Source organism: Poeciliopsis prolifica, unplaced genomic scaffold (genome assembly GCF_027474105.1).
Source record: "Poeciliopsis prolifica strain line A6 unplaced genomic scaffold, Auburn_PproV2 SCAFFOLD044, whole genome shotgun sequence".
In the NCBI taxonomy this organism is placed as follows: domain Eukaryota; kingdom Metazoa; phylum Chordata; class Actinopteri; order Cyprinodontiformes; family Poeciliidae; genus Poeciliopsis; species Poeciliopsis prolifica.
In genome coordinates, this window is record NW_026562419.1 from 1,254,647 (window position 1) to 1,280,067 (window position 25,421).

A 25,421-nucleotide genomic window follows, 5' to 3' on the forward strand; every position below is an offset into this window, starting at 1 on the left:
GCTAAAGGACAAGTTGCGCTTCTTTTCCTTGGATCTTCACAAACTTATTGGAGTTTTAAATATTTTAAAAACAACAATAAGCAGATGGAGTAAAAAAGCTGACTTTTATTTATATTCCTACTTTAATTCTTTTTCAGAGCCACAATGTTGCTGTAAAGAGAGAAACTGTTGTTGTTTTGGGACTAAATGCAGATTTAATTTCTCATTTTCCCATGACTTCACCCACAGTGGCTGTGAAAACCTTTCCGTCCATCCTGTCCGTGTTAATGAGGAAAACTCTGCAGGAATCATTTCCTCCTCATTTCACTTCCTCCTCCAGGAACTACGTCTTGATTAGTGGTTCAGATCCAAGGGAAGCCGACTGGTTCTGACCCATAAAACAAACAAGAACCTTAACTGTCAGCACTGTTCTTCAATCGGGTCAAATTCATTTTATATCAATATTATATTGTGGCAACATTGCCTCATTCTGAATATTTTTGATGCAACTTATTTCACTAATTAATAATCCTTACAATTAATCATTTAATCAGATTTCATTTGTCACATTTGCTACTACTGAAATGCATGCAAATAAATTATTAAATTCCTTTGTTAAATAAACATTTTATTGCTTAAATGCAACATGGCAATCTATTTGTAAATGATTGATTATTTGCAGCAAATGATGAATCTGCAGCTAAAAATGCCAACATGAACATGTGAAAGGCTCGGATCTGTTGGATTAACAAATTAATAATTGGATAACAGAAGTTTTTTTTACAAAAGTTGAAAATGTGCAACTTGAGAAGTTCTGGGTGGAAAACAGGAAATTTTTGTACAATTTTGGCTTAATAACTGCTCCGAATGTGATTTTCTTTCAGTAAATGAGCTTTTTTGAGTTTATTATCAAGTTAACAACTAATCAATTACAAAATTAGTTGACAATTATTTCAATAATCGATTAATCATGATTAATTTAATTAATTGTTTCAGTCATAACTCAGAGTCCAGTGAAATAATGTCTTTAAAAGAAACGCAGAGAGCAAAACTTATTGTTTAATTCTAGCAGTCATTTTAAATACATTTAGACTAAATTCATGTTTTTATAATTTTACTGTTTAAATTAATCAGTCGTGAAAAATATCCATCAGTTCGTGACTTCCTGTTTCCTGAAAACGTTTCTACTGGCTCATGAACATCTTCTGAAAAAACAAAACATCCTCCTCCAACTTCCTGTCCTCTTCTTCGTCTGTTGCGTCAGCAGAAACATCCGACTGTTGATCACGTGATTCATGTGACCCGAAGAAAAAGTGTCCGTCTATTTCGACACGGCCTGCAGTTTGTACCAGATGGCGCTCCTCTCCCCGTTTGTCCGAATCGAGACAAAAACGTCACGTGGAAGAAGACAACTGCTTTATTTGCTAACCAGCTAAAAGCTACAACTAATTTAAAAAAATGTGTTTAATAATAGAGTTAAATGGCGAAATTTACAAGAAAAAAAGAGACTCTGCGACCTTTAAACGGAACAAAATAATCCAAGTTTTTAACCCATCGGTGAGTAAAACGTTTCAGTTTGTGACGTCAGGAGGTCAGGTTGATCTCAGCTGTTTAAATGAATGGTAAGTTAGTAATATTTGCTGTCGAGTGAAAATGGAGGTTGTATATGCACTCTGCTGAAGTTGCAGTCTTGTTTTGAAAATAACATCTTCCTGTTTCACAGAGAAAAAAATAAAAATAAAATGAAACATTTTTAACCCGCCATGTTGCAAGGAAGCATAAAGGTCTAGTTAAAGTCCTGGATTACTGGCTCCAGTGAACTTTTACTGTTACGATTGATGGACATTTTCACCTTTTTATTTTACGGTTTTAGGGTATCTTTTATTATTTTATGGTGAAATATTTGCTTATCTTTTAAATACACGTATCAAATGTAGTTTTTAGTCTTCCAGGTTTAACTAGACGGCGTTGTTGAACGTTAGTTTTATCCACAACCTTATGTTTTACACCATCAGAAGAACCAGTAACATCCTCTATTTGATTTAAATATTACTATGAATTGCACTTTTAGGTTCTCAAACAAGGTGGATGAGGTTAAAGGTAATCATCTAAACACAATTTTTCATCTCCTTTCTGGGAAACAGCTCAAATACTATCTAAAATATTTACTTTTCCTAATATCTTAGCTGTTTTTCCAAAACTGGAAGAGCTCAAATAAGATCCAACATGACTTTATGGGTCGTATGTGAAAACATTTCTGTGGCGGTGAAACCATCAGCGGTCAGTTTTGAAACTGCTGACTGTTCCCGTGTTGGAGAGGCTGCAGGTTGTTGGAGAAAGGCCAAAAGTGACGGCAGCAAAACAGCATCTTCTACAGGGAGACACAGAAAGACAGAGACAGGCAGGGTCATCCTTTTTACTCTGTTCAAAATGTTCAGTCTCAGCTGGAGGAAAAAGTCTTTGAGTCATACAGAATTTACTCATAGCCTTCAAAGTGCTTTTCTGATTGTAAGCAAAATAACAGCGGAATAAGGGATGACTCAAGACTTTTGCACAACACAGTAGCAAGAAGACACTTCTGAGCTCACTCCAAGTGCTTAAGTTGAAATTATGTTTTTTCTCTTTTACTGTTCAAAATGTTCAGTATCAGCTGGAGACATGCAGAATTTTCTTAAAGTCTTCAAATTGTTTTTCTTAGATTTTTTTAAAATTTGTGCTTAATTTGAAAAACTGGAGTATTTGGACTATTTTAACAAATTGGCAGCACCTGAACGGGCTCAACAAAGGAATAAATATTCAGCTGAACATTTCCTGGAATAAAGTCCAAAGAAACTCTTTGGAAGACATTCAAATTGTTAAAAGACTACAATAGATTCTGATTGTAAGCAAAAATAACAGAGAAATAAGGGATGACTCAAGACTTTTGCACAATACCGTAGCAATAGAAGACACTTCTGAGCTCACGCCAAGTGCTTAACAAGTCAAAATTGTTTTTCTTTCCATTAAAACATTTAAATATGAGGTAAAATCAAATGTTTCTGAAATATAAGTGACAATATCATCTGTATATAACTTGATAAAAGTTGGTGGATACATAATTAAGAATAAAATACGATTGATTTTATTAAACTGTTTGAATAATGTTTACTATCCTTCACACAGCCGCTGGGAAGCTGTTTCTGAATCTGTTTTGCACCATTTAATTCAGGCAGTTTAAACACATATTATAACATCAGGACATTAAATAATCAAAGTACATGGATCAATACTGTTTATATTGATCTGCTACAATACAATTCAGTATATTTTCTCCTCTTCCTGATTTTTCTTTTTGGCCAATTAACAGAAGAAAATCAGGTAGAAAGAAGCAACAGTGAAGGATGGAACCAAGACTAGTAACTTTTTCTTATTATTAAACAGCAGTGACTGTCGCTGGTATATAAATCCGACTGACAGCAGGTTTACAGCCAGGTTCTGGTCTCTTTCATATTAATGTCTCCATTTTTAAACTCCCCTGTCGTAACAATCTTTACTTCGGTATTTGTGACGCCAGCTGTTTTGTGACAACTTAATTCCCAGTAAACAGGCTTGACCTTTCTTGACCTGATGCATCTCTAATCTCCAAGGCCGAGAGAAGATGACCTGGATGACATGGCTGAAACTTTAAGCATTTTAGTCCTGCACTAGAACCACAAATGGCAAATTCAACTGAGTCAGCTGCTTTCACAGACAGGAGCAGAATGTCCCAGCTGGAAATACTTTCCATCAGAACAAAGATGAAGCTGCCGGCGGTCACTGTGACACCAAAAAATACATTTAAATCCAGTCCTGTTGCCAGAATAAAACTACAACTCCACTAAAACTGTAGTTTATGGGACTTAGATTCAACATAACAATTAGTTTACACTATCAACATAGTCTATTTAGTCAGTAGGGACACAGAAAAGCCTAAATTAGCATCTTCTGCGATTCTAAAATCTAGATTTTAGAAGATCCTTTGAAAATTGTCATCTTACATACTTTTACTGCCAAAGTTTTAATTTACAGATTTTATTTTGTATTATTTATAGTTTTTTGTTAAGACTCTTATTTTGAAGGTTTAAGGTAGGAAGTAGATGTAGAAGCGTCTGGTTACCAGGTTACCAGAGACGCTTGCGATATAACAGCATCGCGTTGGCAAGCAGATGAAGAAACATGATTTAAGTGTAAGAATTTACTGAATGACCTCATTTCTACCTCAAAAGGAAGGGTTAGCCAGCGAGGTATGTTTATATGTTTTATGTTATTTTTATATCGATATTGTATTCTTGACACCATCTCACTAAGTTTACGTTGTGTTTTAGTTCGACGGTGGTGTTGGTGTCAGGGAAACTGAAGCTGTAATAAGAACGTCTTTAAAGAGTTTCATTAAAGCTGACTTCACACCAGCAGTGCGACGAACTCTTAATTGCCATAAAAGAAGAAGAGGTGGAAGTGATAGTCGAACTCGGAGCTGCACGATTTTCCCATCGTCGCATCGATGACCGGTCAGTTGCAAATGTTAACGGGCACGAAGATTGGACAGTTGACAATATTAACGGGCATCAAGATCGGTCAGTTGCAAATGTTAACGGACACACGTTCAACGGTTGCTTCTTCATAAAGACGTCCAGAAGCCAGACATTTAAGTTCATGTTTGGAAAGTGACACAAGGAAGGAGTAACAACAAGGAACCGTGTGAAGCCTGACAACAAGAGCGCAACAAAGTAACGAGAAGGGAAGTAATGCAACGAAGCTCAGAGTTAATTTAAGTTAAATTAAAAGGAAATTTTGACCAATTAAGAAGTCCATAAGATTTCAAGTAAAGTAAAATGTTGGAAACAATGAAACAGAAATAGAAGTTGCCAGTGCAGAACAAGCTGCTGAAGCAGAGCAAGTAGATGGAACCTCTTTAGAGCAACCTGGGCAAGAAGAACTACGTAGAAGTGAAAGATCTCGCATGTTAACGGAAAAAGGAAAAGAATTTCATAAAGAAAAACTAAAGGGGCTGCAGCGTCACTTTGAAAGTACCTATGACAGATGGAAAGCATTAATTAAAGTTGCTAAAAAATCTGTTATCAGAGGAGATCCATTTGACATTCTTGAAGGTCACATGGACATTGTGCAAAGAGAACTAGCCGCTCTTAATGATATTTATGATCAATACAGAGCAATAGATGGACCACCTCATGATATGCGTTCCAAATTAGACAAATGTACATCAGTGACTAAGTTAGTTTTGCAAAACATCCAGTGCCATGTTGAGGGAACAAATAAGGAGGAGATTGTTTGGCCTGATGCCAGTTCTATATTTACATCTTCTAGCTCAACTAGTGTCTCAGTTCATAGTCATTTTAAACCCAGTTCAGTTATCTCTAATGGCTCCTCCGCCAAAAGACAAGAAGCTGTAGCAGAGTATGAAGCCACAAAGGCTGTGCTTAAGATAATGGCTGAACAAGAGAGAATTAGAGAAAAAATGCAAACCATAGAAGAAGAAGACAAACTCAGAACTGCAGAACAAGAAGCTGCTGCGATGTCACAACGCCATCAAGAGGAAAGAGAGGAAACAGAACGCAAGTTAAAAAGAGAAAAGGAGAAGGCGGCTGTGATAAAGAGACAACAAGAAGAAAGTGCTGCAAGGAAAAGATCAGTTGAGGACTTAAAAAGAGAAATTGAAAGACTGGAAAATCTGAAAGGACTCAATGCAGCAAAGGCAAAATTACAAGTTTATGAAGAAGACTACTTTTTAGTAAAGCAAGAAAGAATCACTCCGAATCCTGCAAACATACAGGTAACTGAGATGAAGAACACTGCCAATCAACCACCACAGTTAAATGTCGTTCACGAGAGCACAGGTGAGCTTGTAAAAGTTTGGCAGAAGCTATGTCAGCTAACAGGCTACCAATTCCAGAGCCTTCAATATTTAGTGGGGATCCACTTAAGTTTTAAACATTGGAAGGCATCGTTTCAGACTCTAATAGAGAGAAAGAACATTCCCATTGCAGAAAAGATATTTTTCTTACAGAAGTATGTAGGTGGGAGTGTTAAAGAAGCCTTAGAAGGCTATTTTCTGATTGACTCTGAAGATTCTTATATGGCAGCATGGAATATGCTCAACGATCGTTATGGAGAGCCTTTTGTTATTGCAAAAGCCTTTAGGGACAAGTTGCACACATGGCCAAAGCTCCAAGGTAAAAACAGTGCAGAGTTAAGAAAGTTTGTGGATTTCTTACAAAGCTGTCAATCTGCAATGATTACCAATGAGAACCTGAACATCCTCAATGATGCAATAGAGAATCAAAGACTTGCTGCTAAACTGCCAGACTGGTTAAGCAACAGATGGAACCGAAAGGCTACAGAGTATCAGTTAGAGCACAGACAGTTCCCACGTTTCAGTTACTTTGTAACATTCCTGTCAATGGAGGCAAGTATTGCATGTAATCCCATTACATCATATGAAGCTATAAGACAAAGTGACTTTGACAAACCAAAGACCAAGTCTCTACTTACACCCATTCATAAGAAGCAAAATACAGCGAACATCTTCACAACTAACTCCAGAGAAAGAAGCATGATCTCTTGTGTATTTGTAAAAGAGCAGGACACAGCTTACACAAATGTCGTAAGTTCACTGAGAAACCAGTCACTGAGAGAGTCAAGTTCATTCACGGTGAAAAACTATGTTTTGGCTGTTTAAACAGTGGTCACTTCTCCAAGAACTGCAGCAATCGGATGACATGCAACACATGCTCAAAACAACATCCCACATGTCTGCGAAGAAAGACAAAGACACGAGACAAAGAAAGAACAACCTAAAGAACAAGAAGTAGCTGAAGGGAAGGAAACCCAGGAACAGGTAACACAATCACAAGAAACAACGAAAGTTAATGAAAGTACATCTAACAGAGTGACTCATGAAAGTAGAAACACACAGACATCTGCAATAGTACCTGTCTATGTATCCACACAAAATGAGCCACACAAAGAAATACTTACCTATGCTCTGCTGGACACACAGAGTGATTCGTCTTTTATTCTTAATGAAGTAGCAAACAACCTGGACACAGCTAAAACCCAGGTTAATCTCAAATTATCTACAATGTCATCCAAGAAAACAACTGTAGCATGTACAAAACTTGAAGCTCTGCAAATAAGAGGATTGTTTTCCAAAAAGAAACTCACTGTGCCAGTTGCTTACACACGTGATTTTATACCTGTCAATCGTAGCCATATTCCTACTCCAGACACAGCAAGGTCATGGCCACATTTGGAACATCTCACTGAACACATTGCTCCACTATTGGACTGTGAGATAGGACTCCTGTTAGGCTATAATTGCACACAAGCTTTAATGCCCAGAGAAGTCATATGTGGTGAAGAAAACCACCTTATGCCCAGAAAACAGATTTGGGTTGGAGCATCATAAGTTACTGTGATTCGTGTGATGCAGGCAGCGATGTAATTGGAGTAAGTCATCGCATCACTGTAAAGCAAGTAATACCAGAGACTGAGCCAACCACAAAGCTAAAGAATAAAGTTCATTACATCTGCAAGACACAGATGAAAGAAGTAACAGGTCCAGATGTAATCAAAGCACTTGAATTAGATTTTACAGAGAGAGCAGTGGAAGAAACAAGCATTTCACAAGAAGATGTCTGCTTCCTAAGAAAGCTGCAAGAAGGAATCAAACAAAAGCAAGATGGACATTATGAAATGCCTCTGCCTTTCAAAAGTGACAGACCAAATCTTCCCAACAAACATGTCAAGTGCAATGCAACGTTTAAGCAGTCTCAAACGCAGATTCATAAGGGATCAAAGGTACTACTCAGATTATGCAAGGTTCATGGAGGACATTATTGCACGTGGTGATGCAGAGAAAATACCGGAGAAGGAAATATGTAATTCCCCTGCCTGGTATATTCCCCATCATGGGGTATACCACCCTCAAAAGCCTGGCAAGATCCGTGTTGTTTTGACTGCTGCACAATATCAGGACACTTCGCTGAATGAACACCTGCTTACAGGGCCTGACCTCACAAACACTTTGGTGGGAGTACTCTGTAGGTTCAGGAAAGGCTCAGTGGCTGTAATGTGCGATGTGGAGCGTATGTTTCATCAGTTCCATGTAACACCTCAAGACCAGGATTATTTACGCTTCTTATGGTGGGAGCATGGTGATTTAAGTGTTCCCCCCTCGGTCTTTCGCATGAAGGTTCACCTGTTTGGTGCAGCTTCTTCACCTGGTTGTGCCAATTTTGGTTTAAAACATCTAGCCACACAAGGTGAGGGAAAGTTCTCTCCAGACACAGTAAAGTTCATTCAAAGAAACTTTTATGTAGATGATGGACTTGTAAATGTTGCATCAGAAGCAGAAGCAATAAAACTAGTCAAAGAAGCAAGAGAGCTGTGTAACACAGCTAAACTAAGATTACACAAGTTCGTATCAAACAGTGAAAATGTGTTAAAATCGCTGCCCAGAGAGGAGTGTGCTGATAGTATTAAAGATTTGGATCTAGCACTTGGAGAGCCACTGATGGAAAGAGCACTTGGTGTTCAGTGGTGCATCTCTTCTGATGAGTTTCAATTTAGAATAAAAGTCAAAGAGCACCCAATGACAAGAAGAGGAATCCTGTGCACAGTAGCATCAGTGTATGATCCACTGGGATTTGTGGCACCCTTCATTCTAAAAGGAAAACAAATCCTACAACAGTTATGTCAAGAGAAAGTCGGATGGGACGAGCCTCTTTCAGATCAGCTCTACAGAGAGTGGGAATCCTGGCTCCTAGATCTTCAAAACTTGTCAAAGGTGAGAATCCAAAGATGTATGCTACCTGAAAACACAGATATCACACAGTGTGATTTACACAGTTTTTTCAGATGCCAGTTTGACAGGCTATGGACAATGTAGCTATTTAAGAACAGTCACATCCAAAGGGGATGTTCATTGTGCACTAGTCATGGGAAAGGCACGTGTTGCCCCAACCAAAGTCACTACTGTCCCTAGACTTGAATTGACAGCTGCAGTAGTTGCAGCAAGAACAAGTGTAATGCTAAAAAGTGAACTGGAAATCAGCAATCTTCAAAAATATTTCTGGACAGATTCCAAAGTGGTGTTAGGATATGTGAACAATGATGCCAAAAGATTTCATGTGTTTGTGGCAAATAGGATTCAAAGGATAAGGTCACTCACAGATCCACATCAGTGGCATCATGTACCATCTGAAAATAATCCTGCAGACCATGCATCAAGAGGACTAAGTGTCCAACAGCTACTCAAATCTAACTGGTTTAAAGGACCAGAGTTTTTGTGGCAAAGTGAGTTACCCATCGAAACTGACAAGGTTGTTGAAGTTTTTCCTAATGATCGAGAGCTAAAAACAGTACATGTGCTCAAAACAGAAGTACAAGAAAGGAGAACAATACTTGATCGTCTCAATAAATTTTCTGACTGGAGAAGAGCTGTTAAAGCTATTGCTCGTCTAAGGAAATTTGTGAGAGATTTTAAAGGAGACACACAAGCAAAAGGTGGAAACACATGTGTTGAGGACAGACGAGAAGCAGAACTATTCATAAAAAACTTGCACAAGAAACACCTTCAGTAAGGAAATCAAGGACTTAACCCAAGGAAAAGACATCCAACTCAAGGATAAGACACACAGGCTGCATAGCTTAAACCCATTTGTTGATGAGCAAGGAGTACTCAGGGTGGGAGGACGTTTAACAAGAGCAAGTCTGCACCCATACATCAAACATCCTGCCATTATTCCCAAATCAAGTAATGTGTCATCTTTACTGATTAAACACTTCCATGAAAAGATGCAGCATCAAGGAAGAGGAATTACTGTCAACGAGCTGCGTTCCAATGGACTGTGGATCACAGGATGCAGCAGTGCAGTTGCTTCACACATCTACAAGTGCACAACCTGCAGAAAGTACAGGAGGCATACACAAGATCAACAGATGTCAGATCTACCAGAGGACAGAATGGAAACAACCCCCCCATTCTCTTACTGTGGTGTTGACTGTTTTGGACCTTTTTATGTAAAAGAAGGCAGAAAGAACTAAAAGATATGGTCTTTTGTTTACATGTATGTGTTCCAGGGCAATACATATTGAAATGTTAGATGACCTTACTACTGATGCTTTTATTAATGCATTGCGTTGTTTTTATTTCTATTCGTGGACATGTAAGACAAATCAGATGTGACCAAGGAACAAATTTTGTCGGTGCTAAGGGAGAGTTTTTGAATGCACTGAAGGACTGTGACAAAGAACAGTTGAAACAATATGGATGTGAGTTTGTTCTGAACACCCCATCCTCAAGTCACATGGGAGGTGTTTGGGAGAGGCAGATTAGGACTGTCAGAAGCGTTTTAACTGCTATTCTGGATAAAACTTATAAGAGACTCGATAGTTCTTCCCTCAGAACGTTTCTGTATGAGGTGATGGCTATTGTGAATAGCAGGCCGCTAACAGTAGAAAACCTAAGTGATCCAAGTTCAGAGCCTCTCACACCAAATCATATTCTCATGATGAAGTCCAGTGTTATTCTGCCTCCTCCTGGTGAATTTGTAAGCCAGGACTTGTACCTGAGAAAGAGGTGGCGCCAAGTTCAGTTTTTAGCTAATAAATTTTGGACAAGGTGGAAGAAAGAATACCTTCTTAATCTTCAACAGAGACAAATCTGGCAAAGAAACAAGAGAAATGCAAAGGTAAACGACATTGTTATTCTTCAAGAGGACAATTCTCCAAGGAACAAGTGGAAACTGGCAAGAGTAACAGAAGTATATACAAGCGCAGATGGAAGGATCAGGAAGGTGAAGCTGTTACTAAGTGACTCGACCTTGGATAAGGATGGAAAAGGACTGTCAAGCCAGTGTATCTTGATAGACCAGTTCATAAAACTGTGTTGTTACTGGAAGCAGAGTAAATGTTAAAATGTAAATATATTCCTATTTAATGTTGTATGTTATTTGAAATCACCATAGGTTTGTGATTTGGTGGGAGTTTTACTGCCAAAGTTTTAATTTACAGATTTTATTTTGTATTATTTATAGTTTTTTGTTAAGACTCTTATTTTGAAGGTTTAAGGTAGGAAGTAGATGTAGAAGCGTCTGGTTACCAGGTTACCAGAGACGCTTGCGATATAACAGCATCGCGTTGGCAAGCAGATGAAGAAACATGATTTAAGTGTAAGAATTTACTGAATGACCTCATTTCTACCTCAAAAGGAAGGGTTAGCCAGCGAGGTATGTTTATATGTTTTATGTTATTTTTATATCGATATTGTATTCTTGACACCATCTCACTAAGTTTACGTTGTGTTTTAGTTCGACGGTGGTGTTGGTGTCAGGGAAACTGAAGCTGTAATAAGAACGTCTTTAAAGAGTTTCATTAAAGCTGACTTCACACCAGCAGTGCGACGAACTCTTAATTGCCATAAAAGAAGAAGAGGTGGAAGTGATAGTAATTAAATAATTAATTAAATAATAATTTAAGAGATAGAGAGAAGCCTAACAGAAGAATTAAAATCTAAAGTTAAACTTTTTAAAATTTAACATCATTTATGATGATGGAGAAAAACTTATCCAGATATATTTCATAAAATCAAATGGATAAAAAGCCTTTCTGAGTGTTTCAGCAGCATCACTGTGTCATGTTGAAAACATTTGAAAATCAAAACTATCTTCCTGTTTTCAAACGTTCCTTTTCTGATTCGTTCAACAAAATACAAAAAACAAATAATTTTTAAAAATCATTGTTTCACTTTTTCCTAATTTCATGAGTTTTTTAAATCTGATTGTTTTTATTTTTTCTTGTGTTGCTTCTTTCTCAATCTGAAGTCTTCAGCAGATCTTGAACAATATTTCAGCTGATTTGGGTTATTTTTTAATCCCAGTTAGCATTAGCTGCAGAACCGCTTGGATTGTCTTGTTTGCTTATTTATGGGCTGCAAAGTGTAAAATTTGAACACAAAATATTTAGCAGGTTTTTTTATATTTACCTTACTTTTCTCACATTTTGCGCACTTTCATCACATTTAAAATGGAAATGTCTAAAAACAAAAACTGTCATATATTACCATGTTTATAACCGAAAAGCTAATCGGTTATGTTAGTAACACTGACTGCGCAGTTGCAAAACATGTGCAATTATATTGTCAAATTATATTATGGCAATATAATTTTTGAAAATTGCAACATTTGTTACATCTTCAGCTGTGTGGTTTGCTTTCACGCTGCACTGTATTGATCAAATCAACCAGTTTGAGAAACCTAGGCACCCTCCTCGACCGTGGTGGCGCTGCACCAGGAGCCACTGAAGGAAACTACAGAAAACCAATGAAGAAGAAACTGAGCACAACTGCATTTCATAAGATGTAGTTAAAATGGAATCATGTGAGATGTTAGCAGTTGTAGGATTTCTCTTTTGTCTTTGGTAAATAGCCACATATAATTTCCCCCATTAACACTAGACTCACATGTTTGTCTTGGTTGTATTTACCCAGAATGCCCTGCTCTCTAGTCCACTTCCTGCTTTTGGAGCGGTCTCCAGTCTGCTTGGTGTTCGCATTCAAACCGCACCAGAGTTCACATCAACCGAACTGAAATCTAGGTTTTTAGGCGGACCAGAACTCACACATTTGGTCCACATTAGAGTTCGATTGTGCATTCAGACCTCCCCAAATGAACCGGACTTTCTAGGCCAACAAGAAAGACATTAAAGTTCTGTATTCAGAAAACTGAACTCCTGCACCACATGTGACATATTCCCTCTGCCACAAAGTGAGGAAGCATTAGAGGCCTTGGGGAAATCTGAATACTTGTCCAGGCTGGATCCAGCGACCGGTTACTGGCAAATGGATATGGCAGCGCATGATAAACACAGAACTCCATCCAGAACGCCCATCGGGCTGTTTGAGGCCAACAGAATGCCATTCGGGCTTCAGAATACCCCATTTATTCCTCACACATCTGAGTTTCACTCACCTGCTCAGTTACCTTGATGGCCTCATAATATTTTCTAAAACATTTGAGGAGAATCTGGAACACATCCAGCTGGTCTTTGATGTGCCAGTTGATGAAGAAGGAGGTGTAGTATCTGGACCACATGGTGTCTGCAGAGGGAATCAAGAAACAGATCCAGGATGTCCCTTATTTTTTATTTTATTGTATCCACCTTCATTTAACAGAACACTGAGGCTGTGTAAGTCAAATGCACGTTTTTGGGGCGATTTAGCAGTTTTGGCTAAACAACAAACAAAGAAAACATTGGCTGTCATCCATCCATCCATCCATTTACTATTCATGCTTATCCCTAGGGGAGTTGCTGGTGCCTCTCCAGCTGCGTTCCGGGCGAGAGGCGGGGTCACCTGGACAGGTCGCAACACTGGCTGTCATAAAAACTGAATTTACATTATATTTAATCCAGAGTGGCTGCTTTGCTCATGCACTGAAACGTGGAGATGGAATGGAGCGGGTCGACTGCCTCGTTTCTGAGACATCATCAAGCATAGTGATTGCCTACATTGCTTGTGACAAATTCCTTCGTTCCCTACAAACCTCTAGGATAGTGGAATGTCTGATGAGCTAGTCGAAGGCCTTTTGCTCCATCAGGCCAACCTTATCAAACTGGTGTCACATAATCGGTGTTCACGATCTGAGCTTTGTTTCCTGCCCACACTGTGCGACACCAAGTACACACATGTGGTCATAAGTGTCTCCTTCTGCGGATGATGTGCAAGGCCATCTTGAGTGGATCTCTGAAAATACTGAGGCCTTTAGGCTTTTAGAGAACTCTACAGTTGATAACTGAGAGATTCTACTGGTCAAATATGGGCCAGGAAATCAAATCTTGATGTGAAGACGAAGGACGACGCCCACAAGAAGTGTCGGAGCTCCTCTTGTCAGCATCCACAGCAGCTGCCCCCATGGATCTTGTACAGACTTTCTTTGCCTGGAGAAATCGGAGGGGGGATTTGAAAATATTGTAGCTTGTTGTTACTGATCCTTTTCTCATGACGCTCAAGCCTACCCCATCGTGTGGAAGAATTTATCAAGAGGTAAACGTCCTGTGCTTTTATAGAGCTTTATCAAGTCCAGAGAACCCCAAAGTGCTTCGGTCATTCACACACACATTCACACGCTGATGGTGGCTGGCTGGGGCAACCGGGCCCTCTGACCACCACCAACAGGCAACGTGGGTGGAGAACAGCAACCCACTCAGAGCAGGACAAACTTCTACCACCGCCATCGTTTCTGTATTCCAGAAAATCTCCATGCAGATAAAGGAGAAACACAACGCAAGTCCAGCTGCTGTTTCAGCTTCATTGTGATGATATATGACAGTTACAATATAAATATATATACATCATCATATCATCAGATAGATATATGATGAAAGTGTGTTAGATGTGAGAAAAGTAAGTTAAATATCAAAAAACTGCCTGCTGAATCGTTTGCGTTCAAATCTTGCTCTTGGTGCAGCACATTTATGAAGCGACAGAACGTGGAGCTGAAGGGGAAAATCTGTCCTTAGATTCCCAGAATATAAAAAGAACAGAACAGTAAATATGTCACTCCTGAGTGGAGTACTCTTCTTAACCAGAAAGCTTCTACTGACTTCCCACAAACCCTTTATCAGAGGTCGCGACCTTTCTGTGTTTAATCAACTCCCAACCCCCAGTTTTAGATCTGTCTCTCATGACCCCGTGACCTCACTGTGACGTCGCACTGACCCAGGACGAAGCACAGAGTCTGTTGCTTCGTAGCAAACCAGGAAGCCATAAAACAAGACATCCTTACCATGAAGTAGTGCCTGTATTTCCTGGAGACGAAGAAGAGGATGATGGGGTTGATGCAGGAGTTGACGGTCGCCAAGTTGATGCCGAAGTAGTCGAGCACCAGCAGAATGCTGCAACCGACAGGAGGCGAGGCTTTCAGAACAAAACCACAAATGTAAAAATGACTCAGCCTTCGGTTTCAGTTTTGGCACTCACTTCAGTAATTCACAGCGGCCAGGGTCGCTGGGGTCATAGATCATCAACTTCAGCAGCCGACTGAAGTGGAGAGGAAACCAGCAGAGGGCAAAGATCACCACCAGGCAGAACACAGACTTGGCCACTTCGCGGCGCTGCAGAGAGGACATTGATTCAAACCTTAGTGTGTTTGAGGAGGTTATTTACTGAAGTTCAGAGTATTAATTTCAACAACAGCAGTCGTCCAAACTTTCTACAATCATGGCGTCTCGGTTCATCGATGGGAACAATTTACTGATTCTTGAAGGAGCCGCCTTCACCTGTTCAAAGACTAATATAAATCTAGACATGATGGGGATGTCCAAGCATCATCCCGCCCAGAAAGGCCCCGTCACCATAACACATTTTGCTGGACAATAAATTGTCCCCGCAGTTATTGCAATAAACAAAAATATTGTTGCCTGAAAGCATTTTCAAGTAATTAATGGTAAGAGTAAAAATGCAAGAACACATTCAAAAAGATCAATAAACTTTATAGTCTAATGAAAATTTAACACAAACTGGAGAACATTTAAATATTTAAAATAAAACAACATAAATAACAAATAAAATTAATTATGAAGACTTTTTTTTTTGTTATTTTTATTTTGTTTTACCTGCTCAACATTAATAGTTTTATAAAATGTGTGTGACATTCAAGATGCAAAACACAAAAAAGGCTTAGAGCTAGGGTTAGGGTTCTTATTAGAAAAAAGCAATTTCCAAATGTTTTTGATCACAAATTGTTTTATATTTTGTAGCCCAGTGCTTTTGATCATGCTTAACTTGTGGTCCAGGGTCACAAACGGCCTCTGGGCCATGCTTTGGACGTACCTGTTTCAGTTGTTCACCCAGTGACCGCTTTAGATCTCCCTTCTCATGCCGGAGCATCTCATGAGTCATGAGGCCGTAGAAAATCGCCGAGCAGGTCAGAGGGATGCAGAAGTAAATGCCAAATATCCACCAATCCTTGAAGTTGATGTAGAACTGAAAATAGAAAAGTTAAAGGTGACGTGTTACGCTTCCTTGAAAAGCCAGGATAGATCTATGGGCTATACAAACATGTTCAACATATGTTTTTGCACAGATGATGGGATCAGCTCAGTTTCTCTGAAAATGAGCTGTTCCAGGGCCTCTGTCACTTGAAATACAAACAAGTTGCTGCTGACCTACCTCTTTGTCGCTAACAGACAAATTAGCTTGACTCAAAAAGTAGAAGCTGAATAAACTGACAAAAAGAACTTGGAACAATTTCAGTCGTTCAGTTCAATACTCCTGTCCCTCACTAACGACGTCCATCAAGACGCCTCGAATGATTGAGTGACGAAGTTGCAAAGAGTCAATAACTAGTTGACCAAATGTACTGGAGCTCTGCTTCGGTTGCTAGGTAACTGGAAGATGGAGAACCCTCAGCATCAGACTGGCTGTGTTTTACTAGCAAGAACCCATAAAATGATTCTTACATAAACATGAAACTGAACATTTGGATCTCATTCTGAAACTCTGGCTCCTAAAACAACAGTTCTGCTATGCAACGGGGCAGAGCTCTGCTTGGGTTGCTATGCAACAGAGCAGAGTTCTGCTTGGGTTGCTATGCAACAGAGCAGAGTTCTGTTTGGGTTGCTATGCAACGGGGCAGAGCTCTGCTTGGGTTGCTATGCAACGGGGTAGAGTTCTGCTTGGGTTGCTAGGTAGCAGCCGGTTCCCGTTGAATGTGATTTCATAATCTGGATGGGTTTGAAAGCTGCTCACTCTCCAGACACTAAACAACTTTAACTCACTGCCAACAAAACGGCTGGATGTTGTTTGGAAGCTGTTTCTGGACGCAGTCGGAACCCAAATGGAAGAAGGAAAAACATGAAAAATGTGAAGCTGTGTGCAAAATCTCTATTCCCGACATAAGCTTATGTTGTAAACCTACAATTTACTTGAATTCTTGTGTCTTCTTCCAAGTGTAATTGATAACTCATCGCTTTGCTAACTGCATTACAGAAATGTATTCATGCTGATTCCTGATCCTGCCGGACGTTTGCTGACTTCACACAACGACTCTTTTCCTGTCTAATTTCTCTGATTAGATTAGATAAGCACCAGCCATTCCCCGCTCTTCCTTTTGTCTTCTTTGGTGTAGAAATAAATGAATGACTGCACAGATTTCACTCCGGCAACAAAACAAACATTTGAGATGAAACATACTGCAGAATGAAGTCTTACTGAAGGAGCAATAAGACCAAACCGGAAGAGAGAAAAAGAAAACTGATTGGATAACGGGAGCAGAAAAATGGCTCAGTGGTTAAATAAAAAGTCTGTAGAATGTGATCATTTTTTTAATCCTAATCATCAGAATAAGTGATAGCATAATTGATTACTTAATAATTGTTAGTTGCAGCACTATTATAGTTATAAAATAGACATATTTATAGGAAAATATATGAACAAATAAATAATTCAATATTATTAACAGTATAGTAAGTAAACAAGATGAATGTGTTTTCATTTTCTTGGACAGAAGGGAAGGAAGATAGATAGATAGATAGATAGATAGATAGATAGATAGATAGATAGATAGATAGATAGATAGATAGATAGATAGATAGATAGATAGATAGATAGATAGATAGATAGATAGATAGATAGATAGATAGATAGATAGATAGATAGATAGATAGATAGATAGATAGATAGATAGATAGATAGATAGATAGATAGATAGATAGATAGATAGATAGATAGATAGATAGATAGATAGATAGATAGATAGATAGATAGATAGATAGATAGATAGATAGATAGATAGATAGATAGATAGATAGATAGATAGATAGATAGATAGATAGATAGATAGATAGATAGATAGATAGATAGATAGATAGATAGATAGATAGATAGATAGATAGATAGTAGATGTGACTTACTGTTGTTATGCTATAAAACAGCAGCACTGCTATAACCATTGGATAGATTAATTTAGAGCAGGAACCTGTAGCACAAGCTTTGTGCTACAGGTTGTGGAGTTTCCAGCTAACACACACAGCGATACCCCGACACATAAACGCTTCCCACACACACCTTCAGCTCCAGCCTGGAAACACAAACTCACTTTCGAGAAGGAGTTCTCGGGTCTTATTAGGCAGGTACTAATGGTGTTGTTGCCGATAGTGAAGCGGTACAGGTTGAAGCCGACGGCCTCCGGCACGGCCAGTAAGGCAGACAGCAACCAGATCACCATGATCTGCACCACCGTTCCCTTGGGAATGCCGCCGCACTGAATCCGAGACCAGGACACCACCGCACGATACCTGCACACAAAACGTCACCAGTTCAGGTTCACCAACAGCTCTCAGACCGCGTTTATTAGCAAACAACGCTGTAGGTTGTAGTTGTTGTAGCGCTACAAACACAGATCCTTCAGTTACACATCATCAAATCTTTTTATCAGGCAAAAACATCTTACCAAATATATTTGGTCTAGTTTCTACTGCAAACATCTCAGGACACTTGAAATAAGACAAAACAAACTTGAAAATACTTTTTCAGACAAAAGGGCTTATTTTAAGTCAATAATTCCTTAATATTTCTTTTTTAAATACTAGTTGCAATGGCATATTCTTTTCACTAACAATGCATTTATTGTATGATTTTTTTCAAAACAACTAAGAATATTGTGACTTTATTTTTGTACACTCGGCCGTAGACGTTGCTGTGGGCATTGTGTGTTTGTTACCTGTCACACTGAGAGCAATCAGGTTGAGGACGGTGATGCCGACTGAAGTCTTCTGTATGAAGGGTAACAACTTGCAGAGGAATTGACCAAACGGTTGGTCGGCGAATGGGAACCTCATTGCCAGGAGCTGCACACAAGAAAACACCAACAAAGCTTCAGCAGGTTGACAAAGAGCCACAAAGTCTTTGTGATTTGTGTGGATGTTAAAAACTTGACAGCTTTTCATTACATTTGGTGAGTTTTTAGAAAAGGTTAGTAGAAAAAATCATTTTGAAATAATTGTGTTTGGCTGAAAAGCACAAGGTTTAATAAAATGCTGTAATTGCATTTATTAATTCATTTTGAAATATCTAGAATACATTGTCAATGATTACTCATTGTTTAGTCAAGTATCACTGTGTAGGTAGTATTTCTGAACATAAATCCTTGTGTAAAATCGTGACTTAAAAGGTGTCGCACAATCTGGTTCAGGTCAGAATAAAAGGACATGTGAAGGACGACCAAAAATGTTGTGAATTCTCACATTGTAAATCTGGTGCCATTAACAGGAGTTTTGGAGATTGAGATGAATTTTTTGTACCTGATAGTCCAAACTTGTAACATTTGCTAAATTTTCAGCTGGTGCGGTTCGCTTTCACACTGTACTGTCAAACGATCCAAACTAACTGAAACCCTGTTCCTCTTCTCACCTGTGGGGGCGCTGCACCAACAAGTACTGAAAGAAGCAACTCAAAAAAACCCAGAAGAACAGAGTGAGTATTTACATTTCACTAATGTAAATAAAAATGGTGTAGAGTTAGGTTTTAGCGAATGTAGGATTTCTCTTTTGTTGGGTAAAGAACCACAGGCAGTTTCTCCCACTAATGCTAGACTCTCACATGTTTCTTTTGATTATATTTCCCCAGATTGCCCTGAGCTGCAGTCCACTTCCTGCTTCTGGAGCAGTCTGCAGTTCGCTTGGCATTCACATATGCATTCAGACTGCACCAGAGTTCACTTCAGACAAACCCGGACCAACGTTTTCAACACATCAGAGTTTGCTTTTTTTGCCCATTTCCCAGATTAACCAGACTTTCAAGGTAAACAAATTGCAGTTTGATTAAAGCGGACGAAACGGGGATGGTGTGAATGCAACTCCAGATCTGGCAACCCTATATGGCAAAATGAAGTTGGGTTTGACCCCCTGAATTAAGCAACAGGTGAAAACACATGAAGAGCTGTACCTTGTAGACATTGATTGGGCCGTCTATGACGATTACAGTATGTCTCCCATGGCGAGGCTGGCTATCAGGGCGTTGGGTCCGTTCCTCATGCTTTTATTTTGGCAGATAATCCTCAACAGGGTGACATTGCCGATGATCCCCACAGCAAAGATTATGAAGGAGAACACCGTGTTGATGTACTTGAAGACGGCTCTTACCGACATTTCCTGGGTGCACCGAGGGCGGACTGGCAGCTTAGGGTTTGAGTTTTGAGACGAGTTCTGGGAACTTGCAAGTTTTCTATTATGTTTGGCCCTCAGTTTGTTCTCAGCCTTCAGGTTTTCTGCTTCAGAGTCCAACGAGACGGACGGTTTATTGACCGTCTCTTGCGACATGTGCGTCTCTGCGTTTGTAGGACGATTGGTGCTGGGGAGTTCAGGTAACGCCGTCTCTGACTGGGAGGCTGAGGCGTGAAGTTGAAGGCCCTCAACATGGGAGACAAACAGGAAACACCAGACAAGCAGCAGCGGGAGAAACATGGACTTCCTTGGTTTCACTGAGTCAACATCCTGAACTCCAGAAATCATCCTGGACTCTGCTCTGAAATCCTGGAACTGCCTGGAGAAAGTACTTACAGTAGTTACTTGGTGTCCTCAAAACCAAAACAGAACCTTTTACTGAAAGCACAAATAACTGCTTCAGCATGAACTAGGAGCTGTCAGATTGATTTGCTGTTTGGAGACAAAAAAGAGAAAAACAAATCTGTGTTAGTTTGTGCAGACGCAATTAAACACAACTTCAAGACCTTGATTATCTTTTTTAAATGACAGAATAGTAACAGGAATACCTTCCAGATGTAGAATAAAACTTTAAATCTGAAGCATTACAAACTTCAAAGCTCAGAATAACCCAAAAATCGGTGGCAAAAACTAACTTTTATAGATTTTTTTTATCCCTAAAAGTGGAAAACTATGTTATAAATAGTTAAAATGTTTATAAAATACACCACCACACATCATTCTGTTACCATTTATGGTTCCTGCTGGAAACCTAAAATGTAAATGTGAATTAATTTGAGTTCCAACAACATTTAGTTTCCCTTTGGGACCAATAAAGTGTCTTTGGATATGAATTTCAAATGTGCTGCTAGAGTTTTTTGGATTAAACACTAGAAGTATTTCAAAATAAAATGAAGACAAAAGATGCTACAACAATGATCTACTTTCTCTTAAGCTAAACTAAAATGTACATTATCTTTATTTCCTAATGTTTAAATCTGACCACAGCAAACAGTTTGCTAACAGTTTTAGTTAAATTTATAATCTTTCAAAACCACAACAAACATTGGTCTTTGCAAATATGACAAAATAATCTGGATTTAACGCTGAACAATCTTAGATTTCACTGCTGTAAAGAGTTTATTTCTGTAATAAAACATTTTTTTCTCTCTAAATGTTTTTCTGAAAGAAGATTATTGAAGGAAAAAACTAAAATCTCACCTGTTTCTATTTGTCTGCTCTTTATTTTGATTTTTTCCAAAATTCCATGTGAGGTTTCGGGACAGAGCGGCACGAAAAGGACAAGCGTTCCGTTCAGGCTCGAGACAGAACTGGTCCAGACGGTCGGGTTCTGGTTCCTACTCACCCTTATCCTCTGCTCCTCCTCCAGTCATCGCTCATTAACTGTTTTCCTGCCTCTGGTGCCGCCCTTTCAGCTCTCCTCCCTCATTTTCTGCTTCCCGTTTCTCCCGGTAACGGGCGACAACCGTTTGTTTTCCCGTCGCCATGGCAACTCAGGATCCAATCGAGTTTCTAATTTTTTTTTTATTTTTTTTTACATTTATTAAACTTCTAAATTTCCAAGTTTCATCTTGATTCATCCGTCATTTTTAAAGTTTTTTGGGCAGAGATTTGCTCCTTTTCGTTCTTCCGCCATCTTACAGGAAACGGCGCGTCTGCGCGCGAGGCGACGCTCCGGGCGCCATTTAACAGAGGCGCAAAACGAGACCGGAAATGTCCGAAATTGTCTAGAAACAAAAAACAACAACAACAATAAAACTCTTGAGTCCTACATGTAAAAGATAAATGTACAAAATCTGAAAGTTTGACATTAATCTCATAAATTGTGTTGATTCACACATTTAACTTTTGAAGCTCAGAAATGTTCTTAACCTTTCAAAGCAATCTCTGAGAATCTCACATTTTTGGAGTTTTTGGACAGAAATTTACTCTTTTATTCTATCGACAATGGCCTTAACACCCATTGTGAAAAACTGCCATAGTTTAGAAATGTTAAGAATAAATGACTTCATTGAAAAGGTTTTCAGCATCGGTCCAGAACCCGAATAAAATGAGATTTAGGTCATTTTATAGACTTGAAAGAGGTGAGTATTTATTTATTTATTTGCATTTGCCTGGTTTTCTTTTCTAAAATACAACTCAATAAAATGACAAAGTTAGACCCATTGTAGATAGAAACAAGAAGTAAATTTATACCCCAAAAAACTCAGAAATGTAGGAAAATTTGACTTTTACTCTTGAAACAAAATATTTCCGCTCAGAAATATCCTTGTTTTTCCAAGAAAATTTCTGAGACAAATCCAGATTTTCTGAGTCTTTTTAGAAGAAGTTTACTCATTTCTTTTTCTTTCAACGATGGCCCTTATGTGTCTCTCAGAGAGAGAGAAAATAAGTCTGTATTGCATGTTGATTACTGACTCTCATGCTTATTGTTGTATTTTTTAATTTGATTTTGAGTGAAATAAAGTAGCTGACGTCAGTGTGATATTTTTGAGATCATTTATTCTCTTTGTTTCTTCCTTTGTTCCCACCTGCTGCTGTTGCTCATCAGCTGGACCTTCAGCTTCCTGCCTCTGTTGTCCCCCCTTCACCTCCTTCTCTGTTTCCTTCTGGCTTTTCTCCTCCATTTTCCTCAGTTACGACGGAACATCTCGTAAACACGCTGACGACTGAACTTTTACTGTCTGACACGAACAGACAACAGTCTTTCTGCTTTACCACCCAAGCCTTGGCTGGCAGTTTGGTGGAAGGTTGTAAATTTTAATATTGGGTTGCTGTTTGAACAAAACTGATGCCACACAAAACTCATTTTCTTCAAGCTTTTCTTTTCATCTTACACACAACTTTATAGTGTTTGAGAAATTTGAGATACACTCGGGGTAAGACTTCGCCTTTGGTTCCTTTGAAGGCAGCTCAACAAATGTTGACAAGATTGCAATATAAAACAAGTATTATTAAGAAAAGTTTTTGTTAGACTAAGGCTACATTTTAAGTAAGCAGAACATGTTCTTTGCAAAAAAACAAAGGATGGTAAACAAATTTAATACAACTTGATTTGAGAAACAGTTAGAGAAAGTGGAGGGCGTTTTAATTTACTTGACTTGAAAGCCAATTAAAGTCTTAATATTAAAAATGCCTATTTAAATAAGCTGTCATGCTAACATAAATATTAACAATGAAACTGAATAGGAAAGCTATAAAATGAGCACAGTTTAAATTACCAATGAACTGCTGACATAAAAGTAAATAAGGAGTAATAAAGCCAGACTTTATAAGACTGTTTAAATGTATTTCATTTATTTTTAGCTATGGTTATATATAGGACCAATCCTGCCATGATTATGAATACATATATAAATCTTGATCTAAGTACAGCTAAAAGGAGCTTTTCAAATAAATTAGTGCCTCATTACATGCAACAAAATAATAAAAAGGACATATTTATTTAATAATTGGTCAGTTAATTTGGCAAACATATGTTCCTATTTAACTTCTGTGACACTGTCTCCATTTATATACTTTCATTTATTATTTTGTTGTGTTTAATGGCACTGATTTATTTAATTTATTCAAGCTGCATTGTGAGTATGTTGATTTAATGAGCATTGTTTTATTTATGTATTTATTCTTATTCATGGCAAGCTTTGTCCTCCATACTGCTACAGTGGAGCATAAATGTCCTCTTACTGTTCTGGAGTACAAGTTAGCATTAGCACTGTAGCACAGTAGCACTATTTGCTATTGTAGGACAAGTGAAAGTAAATATCCACTTTATGGTTTGCTATCTGCAACAGGAAGTTTGAAAAGGACATTTTAAAGAGTAATTAACCCCCAAATCAACTTTTTTCTGGTAAACTGCTTCAGTGTGTTCTCAAGGGTGCTATCTTTATGTCTTCACATTTATTCAAATTTTATTGTAATTTTGGTTAATTCTGAAATATTTGTCCAAAAATGAGAGAAGAGTTGGAATTGAAAGCTTTGATCGATAACTTTTCTTGCTTTGCACGTCTTTTTTTTATTATTTAATAAATCGCTGAAGGAAACAGATTTGCCCAGTTTTGACCTTAGTTTTCACTCTGAGCTGTGGACTGTCGTTGCTCTGTTGGTTTCTGACTGGAATATGTTTGCGGTCGCAACACATGCCACGCATGCTGAGTTTACACATCTGTAACACATAATGTGTCTGAGCTCACGCCTGTCTGACCTCTGACCTTGTGTAGCTGATGGTCTAAATTCGTTTCAAGAATTTTGTGTTATCTTCATCACTGAGTGTCGGTGGATAAATGTGGTTCGTCAGCGTGTGAGTCTGTTTGTTCATTTACTACTATAAATAGAGAGATAAGCAGAAGTGACTTGAATCATGCAGAAAGATAATTGTTTGACGCCAAAGATAAAACATTTATTTTAAATAATTTCTATTTCCTCAGTCTGTGCATTTACACACTTTAATCTGGTTTGTTATTGAGTTACTCAGCCCTGCTTCTTTTACATACTCCTTAACAATTTTAAGGATGTTTTCACACTTTATTATCCAGTGGATCCAGTTGCAGCATTTGATATATTTTCAGCTGGTGTGGTTTTCTTTCTTGCTGCAATGAGTGAAACCAACCAAACAGTTTGAAAAACCTATTCCCCTGCTCGCCTGTGGTGGCGCTGCAACAAGAACCACTGAAGGAAACGACATAGTGAAATACCAGCACAACTTCCTTGTTCAAATAAGTAAACAAAAATGGAGTAGCGTCAGATTGTAACGGTTGTAGGATTTCTTTTTTTCCTTTAATAAAAGACTTACAGTCATTTCTGCTGCTAGCACTAAACTTACATGTTTGTGTTGGTTGTATTTACCCAGAATGCCATGCGCTGTAATTCACTTCCTGCCTTTGGAGCGTTCTGCAGTCCCCTTAGCATTCATACATGCTTTCAAATTAAAATGGACATTTGTTGATGTAAAATAGACACTTTTTCATTCTCCTCTCTGATTTCACACTCATTTCAGGTTAAGATTTAACACTTTAATGTCATTGGTCAATATATAACTAGTCAGTAACAAGAATCAAAATCTCTTATTTTATTATTGGTTTAACCCAATGGTTCCCAAAGTGTGGGGTGCGCCCCCTAAGGGGGTGCAGTGCCATTGCAGGAGGTCGCAGGAAGCAGTATGGATAAATGAAAAATAAAATAAC

At 38.5% G+C, this 25,421-nt stretch overlaps 1 pseudogene; it reads right to left on the bottom strand.

Annotated features, from left to right (window-relative positions):
• Window positions 1–2,265: 2,265 nt before the first annotated feature.
• On the bottom strand, window positions 2,266–21,723 carry LOC129376649 (endothelin receptor type B-like; annotated as a pseudogene).
• Window positions 21,724–25,421: the final 3,698 nt, after the last annotated feature.